Source organism: Primulina eburnea, chromosome 18, assembly GCF_022965805.1.
Source record: "Primulina eburnea isolate SZY01 chromosome 18, ASM2296580v1, whole genome shotgun sequence".
Taxonomy (NCBI): domain Eukaryota; kingdom Viridiplantae; phylum Streptophyta; class Magnoliopsida; order Lamiales; family Gesneriaceae; genus Primulina; species Primulina eburnea.
The window spans coordinates 29,069,421-29,077,265 of record NC_133118.1 but is presented as its reverse complement, the minus strand read 5'-3'; the positions used below and the strand labels follow the sequence as shown (position 1 = coordinate 29,077,265).

Here is a 7,845-nt window from a genome sequence, read left to right as displayed (position 1 = left end):
AATATCTATATTAGAGACAAAAATGATGTCTTAGACTGTTTTTCGCTCTTCCAATTTTGCCATTATGTTATATTAATATTACATTTTTGTTTTTATTTTCTAACAAACGCTTTTGTTTTTATTTTTTTTAATTATAACAATTCAAATAGCACTTTAATCTCTTAATAATTAATCAAATTCCACTTAAATCCCTCGATAATTATAAAAAAACTGTACATACACGCGGTGTGCAAAGTAGCTAGACAAAGGGACGCGATAAATTATAAAAAGATTATATGAAAATCATTCCTTGTCAACTCTATGGTTAATCGAACATTTATCACATTGGAATGATTTTTATAACATTTTTTTAGTTATTTGAAAAGTTAAACCTTAGGAGAGTTGAGAAAATAAATATGGAGAATAACAATATATATAAATAAATATTAAAAAGGATTTATTTAAATTACAAAAATATCAATAGGAGATTGACTATTAATCAGTTGATTTTCCCATCACGCTCTCAATCAGTAAATCCAACGTGACCCATGAAGAACCGCCTTCTTTCATGGCGTCATGCGCGGCTCCTCCCCATTCAGCCACCCTCTTACTTGTTGGAAATTTGAATAAAAATTATATGTCATGAATGTGGGAGTGCCTTTTGGTTCTCCACATTCTTGAGTTGGTTGTGGCTCATTATTGTGGAATGTCTTTTGACTTTCCACATTCTTGAGTTACTTGAAAACTTGTGGCTCTTCATATTCTTGAGTTAATGGGAAGATTAATTGAGTTAATTAATCTTGCATGACTCTTGGTATGTTTTTTGGGGGCTTATAAATAGTGTGCTCATTTCTCCATTTCAAGTGCATGAAAATCTTTTCTCTTTCAAGTATTCTCTTGCATTTCATATTGTTAGCTTTTCTTTTGGCCTCCGTTAAATCTCGGTGATAAAGTAAAGGTACGCTTTCAGTTCGTCGTAGTAGTGTCTCGTGCTAAGTCACTGCTGGTTGTTCCGTTGTATCCTGGGAAACAGACGTCCAAGTTCATCCTCGAAGCACATCCCGGAGGGGACGAATCTGTTTTAAGGACACTGTATTTTCATACAGGCCTCGGTTTGCTTTATTTGAAGCATTGTGCTACGGTTTTGTTCATACTACTAGTTCGTTGGTTTTAGTATACCTTTCTGTTTATTCCATACATTTTGTATAACAATCTTAAAACAGATTACTCATTACGTGTTGTTTCAGATATGGCTACTGAAACCAACGTGCAAAGGGAAACTGGTCATGTTGTCCCTCCTCAAGTTGTCCCTCATGGTACCCCACGTGCTGCTGCGGTTACTATTCCAGCAAGTCACGGTGAAAAACCTGAGAAGTTTACTGGTGTGGGTGTGGACTTCAAAAGGTGGCAGCAGAAGATGCTGTTTTACTTGACGATGCTGAACCTGGCTAGATTCCTCACGGAGGATGCTCCTAAACTCAACGAAGGTGAGGGAGATGTTGAATCTGTTAGTGCGGTTGAGGCATGGAATCATTCTGATTTCTTGTGCCGAAACTATGTACTAAACGGATTAGCAGATTCGCTCTACAACGTGTTTTGCGAAAAGAAAACGGCTAAAGAGCTGTGGGAATCCCTTGACAGAAAGTACAAAACCGAGGATGCCGGGGCCAAGAAGTTTCTTGTTGGTCGCTTTCTGGACTTTAAAATGGTGGATTCAAAGCCGGTTATAAGCCAAGTTCAAGAACTCCAAGTGATTCTTCACGAGATTCATGGTGAGGAGATGACTTTGAGCGAATCATTCCAAGTGGCTGCTATTGTTGAGAAGCTACCACCAGCTTGGAAGGATTTCAAAAACTACTTGAAGCACAAGCGAAAGGAGATGAATGTTGAAGAGCTCATTGTTCGACTTCGCATCGAGGAAGACAACAAGAGTTCGGAAAGACGATTATTTTCTCCTGTTGTTGCTAGACAAATGTTGTCGAGCATGGCCAAAGCTCGAAAAAGGGAACATTTTCCTCCTCCAGCAAAAGGTTGAACATGGGACCCAAAGCAGGCGTGTCAAAGAAAAAGTTCTCCGGAAAATGCTACAACTGTGATGGTATGGGTCACAAGGCATCTGAATGTAAGAAGCCGAAGAGAAACCGAGAGGCGAATGTGGTAGAGAACATTGCTCATGAGGTTTCGAACATGAATCTCTGTGCTGTAATATCAGAGGTTAATCTGGTGGGTTCGAACACCAGGGAGTGGTGGATCGACACTGGTGCCACTCGCCATGTTTGCTCCGACAAGGAGATGTTTGCTACTCTTGAGGAATCTGAGAATGGTGAAAAACTATTCATGGGAAATTCCGCCACTTCTGAAATCAAGGGTCAAGGGAAAGTTGTTCTGAAGATGACATCTGGAAAAGAACTGACTCTAAACAATGTGTTGTATGTACCGGACATTCGCAAGAACTTGGTGCCCGGGTCGCTTCTTAACAAGCACGGTTTCCGCATTGTCTTCGAGTCAGATAAGGTGGTTTTGTCAAAGAGTGGAATGTTTGTTGGCAAAGGTTGTGTTTGTAATGGTTTATTCAAACTAAATGTAATGGCTATTAAGCCCGTGATGAATAAAGTTAACACTTTTGCTTACTTGCTTGAGTCTTCTTGTTTATGGCATGGTAGACTTGGACACGTTAATTATGATACAATTCGTAGATTAATTAACATGAAAAGCATTCCTGCATTCCAAATTGACAAACAACACAAATGTGAAACTTGTGTTGAGGCAAAACTAACGAGATCATCTTTTCGAACAATTGAAAGAAATAGTGAACCACTTGATCTAATTCACAGTGATGCATGTGATTTAAAAAGTGTACAAACTCGTGGTGGAAATAAATACTTCATCACTTTTGTTGACGATAGCACAAATTTTGTTATGTATATCTCCTCAAAAGTAAGGATGAAGCTATTGACAAATTTGTCCAATATAAGAGTGACGTTGAAAACCAACTTAGCAAGAAAATTAAGGTGCTAAGAAGTGATCGTGGAGGTGAATATGAATCACCATTTGCTGAGTTTTGTTCTCAACACGGTATTAAACACGAAAGAACTGCACCTTATTCTCCTCAGCAAAATGGCATTGCAGAGAGAAAGAATCGCACATTGAAAGAAATGATGAATGCGTTGCTATTAAGTTCTGGTTTACCACAGAACATGTGGGGGGAAGCTGTTCTAACAGCAAATTACCTTTTAAATAAGGTGCCCCGGAAGAAGCTAGATAAAAGTCCATACGAGTTATGGAAAGGTAGAAGTCCTTCTTACCAATACTTGCGAGTGTGGGGGTGTCTTGCCAAGGTAGCAGTACCCACTCCAAAGAAAGTAAAGATAGGACCAAAAACTGTGGATTGCATTTTCATTGGATATGCTCAAAACAGTAGTGCGTATCGTTTTCTTGTACACGAATCTCAAATACCTGATATTCACAAGAATACGATAATAGAATCAAGAAATGCTTCGTTCTTTGAACACATGTTTCCATGCAAATCTAAGAAGATCCAAGTTCATCCAAAAGATTATATGAAACAATTGATGAAGAACAAGAGCTTTATCAAGACATTGAACCTAGACGTAGCAAGAGAGCTAGGACTGAGAAATCCTTTGGTCCGGATTTCATCACTTTCATGATGGAAAGTGAACCTCAAAGCTTCAAGGAAGCAATTAGTTCATCTGAGGGACCTCTATGGAAAGAGGCTATCAATTCCGAAATGGAATCCATTTTACAAAACCATACGTGGGAATTAGTAAATCTTCCTCCGGGAAGCAAACCACTAGGCTGTAAATGGGTTTTCAAAAGGAAAAAGAAATCAGATGGAACAATAGATAAGTATAAAGCCAGATTGGTAATTAAAGGTTACCATCAACGTGAGGGGTTTGATTACTTTGACACATATTCTCCTGTATCGAGAATAACCTCTATCCGTGTGATACTTGCGATTGTCGCCTTGCGGAATCTTGAAGTACACCAAATGGACGTAAAGACTGCTTTTCTAAATGGAGATTTAGAAGAGGAAATTTACATGGAACAACCTGAGGGATTTTCTGCGACCGGGCAAGAAAATAAGGTATGTAAACTGGTGAAGTCTCTGTATGGCTTAAAACAAGCACAAAAGCAATGGCACGAAAAATTTGATAAAGCCATGATGGAAAGTGGATTTAAATTCAGTGAATGTGACAAATGTGTATACATAAAAAACACTGAAAATGGATATATCATTTTATGTCTTTACGTAGATGACATACTTATCATTGGTAGTAATGATAAGATGATTAAATCCACAAAGAAATTATTGAACTCAAGATTTGACATGAAAGATTTGGGCTTAGCAGATGTAATCCTTGGAATTAAAATCCATAGAACATCAGAAGGGCTAGTTCTAAGTCAGTCACATTATGTTGACAAAATACTTGAGAAGTTCAATAATGATGACTCTGCATTGGCTAGAACACCGATAGATACCAGTCAACATCTATCAAAGAATAGAGGTGAAAGTATGTCTCAATTAGAATACTCTCGAGTCATTGGAATCTGATGTACCTGATGAGTTGTACAAGACCAGACATAACCTATGCAGTGAGCAAATTGAGTAGATTCACGAGTAATCCAGGAGTTGAACACTGGAAAGCAATTATCAGATTGCTAAGATACTTAAGGTACACTCGTGATCATGGGCTGCACTATACCAGATATCCTGCTGTTATCGAAGGATACAGTGATGCAAGTTGGATATCTGATATGAAAGACTCAAAATCTACAAGTGGATTTGTATTCACTTTAGGAGGTGCAGCAATTGCGTGGAAATCTTCTAAACAAACAGTAATAGCCAGATCCACAATGGAATCTGAGTTTATAGCTCTTGACAAGTGTGGTGAAAAGGCTGAATGACTGCGTCACTTCTTAGAAGATGTTCCAGGATGGGAAAAACCTGTGTCGGCTATATGCATACATTGTGATAGCCAATCTGCGATTGGAAGGGCACAAAATAATATGTATAATGGTAAGTCTAGGCATATACGTCGTAGACACAATACCATTAGACAACTACTCTCAACTGGAGTTATCTCTATTGACTACATAAAGTCAAAGGATAATATAGCGGATCCGCTAACCAAAGGGTTAAACAGAGAGTTAGTTGCAAAATCGTCAAGGGGAATGGGGCTCAAGCCTATAAAATAAATTGGTGCGAAGGAAAACCCAACCTACGCTGACTGGAGATCCCAAGAACTAGGTTCAATGGGACAACCTAATCACATTAATTTGGAGAATCACTGTGGGGTTATCCCTAGTCCATTCCTATTATGAAACAGTGAATGTTGAGGATAAGCTTACGGCTTTTAATGATTCTGATGAGAAGAATATAGAATCACCTATGTGAGAGAGAAGTGGGGCCGCTTCGAAGGAATTGCAAGGCTCAATTCTAGACCCTCTCGCAGAACCAGGCGTGTGTTCATGGCCAAAACGAACACAATAATGAGAACTGAATAGTATCAGGGAGAGTCTTGTGTGAAATATATCTTAATTTACATAAATGACAGAACAGTTCAAGGACATCATGTCTACTGGTCAGCTAGTAAAGCAAATATATTTCATGAGGAAAGGTTCAAAGGATAACACCTACCTATCCTATGCAGGATTCAACTGTAGAACTTTGTCACCGAGATTTATATCAATTTTCATTCATGTGGGGGATTGTTGGAAATTTGAATAAAAATTATATGTCATGAATGTGGGAGTGCCTTTTGGTTCTCCACATTCTTGAGTTGGTTGTGGCTCATTATTGTGGAATGTCTTTTGACTTTCCACATTCTTGAGTTACTTGAAAACTTGTGGCTCTTCATATTCTTGAGTTAATGGGAAGATTAATTGAGTTAATTAATCTTGCATGACTCTTGATATGTTTTTTGGGGGCTTATAAATAGTGTGCTCATTTCTCCATTTCAAGTGCATAAAAATCTTTTCTCTTTCAAGTATTCTCTTGCATTTCATATTGTTAGCTTTTCTTTTGGCCTCCGTTAAATCTCGGTGATAAAGTAAAGGTACGCTTTCAGTTCGTCGTAGTAGTGTCTCGTGCTAAGTCACTGCTGGTTGTTCCGTTGTATCCTGGGAAACAGACGTCCAAGTTCATCCTCGAAGCACATCCCGGAGGGGACGAATCTGTTTTAAGGACACTGTATTTTCATACAGGCCTCGGTTTGTTTTATTTTAAGCATTGTGCTACTGTTTTGTTCATACTACTAGTTCGTTGGTTTTAGTATACCTTTCTGTTTATTCCATACATTTTGTATAACATTACTCACCTCCTCCGCCACCTTCCCGCCGCCCATTAGCTCCCTCACCTTCATCTCCACCTCCTCCGCCGCCACGTAAACCCTCACCGACCCATCCCGTGACAAGGTCCTCAGTCCAACCCCTATTTCCTCCGCCACAAACCTTGCATTGAGATGCTGGTCTGCCATAAATGGCATGGCCAGTATCGGCACTCTGGCGGAGATGCTTTCTATCACAGAATTCCACCCACAGTGACTCAGAAACCCTTTTACCCCGTCATGTTGAAGGATTGTCGATTGATCAACCCATTCTTTTGCTACCAATCCTCTACCTTTTACCCATGATTCAAACTCTGGTAGAAAATCCAACCCTTTTGATCTCAAAGCCCACAAGAAACTAACCTCCGATTTCTCCAAACCTTCTGCAATTTCAAGAAACTGTTCAGGTGATATTTCGGCTTGTGTACCAAACGAAACATACATAACGGGTTCTCCCTTTTCCAATTTTTCATCCAGCCATCGCAGGTAACTCGAGTTCTTCGATATATTATTCTCCGGCGGCGCCGTCGCCAAGCAGAGTGGCCCGATATTCCAAGCTTTCGGCCCGACGTTCTTGCTCCAGTAATCAGCATAACGGGATTCCAGCTCGTAAAAGCTGTTCACGATCAAACCATTACTCATCGCCAGAGCGATTCCGTTATCTATCATAAAATCTACAAAAGGCCCCGATGGATTAATATCACCAAACGGTGGCTCAAAATCATTCCTTGTCAACTTTATCTCAGGAAAATAAGACATCGAAAAGGGTTCATCAACTGAATCTGTACCCGCATGTGGGCTGTATCTCCCCAGTATTTGGTACATGGAGGCTGAAAAGTTTCCCATCCCGTAGAAACCCAGCCTCGACACCCCGATTTTCTGCGCAGATTTCAGAGTCCACCAGAGAATGAATCGGAGACGATGCATGAAGCAGGAGGCTGGAGGGTTTCCAGGGCTTTCTCGAAGCTCTCCTGCATCTGTTCTGTTGCTCTCGCGAAAGGGAGAAAGGAGGATCCGTATGACAATTGATCAGTGTTTTCAACACCTGGAGGAACACCGTCTATATTCTGCGGAAAATAGTGTTCAATAATGGAAACGTCCATGTCTTGGAGGGATGCGCGGATGCGCGGGGAGTTCCCGGCTGTGGTGAAGAGAGTGACAACGACGGAGCGCCGCCGTAGGAGGCGGGAGAGGTACAGGAGAGGGATGGTGTGGCCTTGGGACAAGAAAGGGAAGATGGCAAAGTGCGGGCAGGAAATCGAACCCATTGATTTTTCCTGCTCCATTGAAGTCGTAGTTTATGAAATGGAGGATAGCCCATCTTATAGGATAACGCCCTCGGTTCCCTGCTCCGACGGTTTATTGACTGTATAAATATGGCGGCAAAAAATTATATATTACACGTGTTTATTAAATTACATTATTAAAAAAAAATATATGTAAAAAAAATTAATTATTTTTTAAAAAAATAAAAAAAACAACCTCAAGTATATGATCTAATTTGTTGAGCATAACAACA

The 7,845-nt window shown here is 39.9% G+C and overlaps 1 pseudogene; it reads right to left on the bottom strand.

The window, feature by feature from the left end:
• Nucleotides 1-242: 242 nt before the first annotated feature.
• Nucleotides 243-7,628, bottom strand: LOC140820089 (UDP-glycosyltransferase 90A1-like; annotated as a pseudogene).
• Nucleotides 7,629-7,845: the final 217 nt, after the last annotated feature.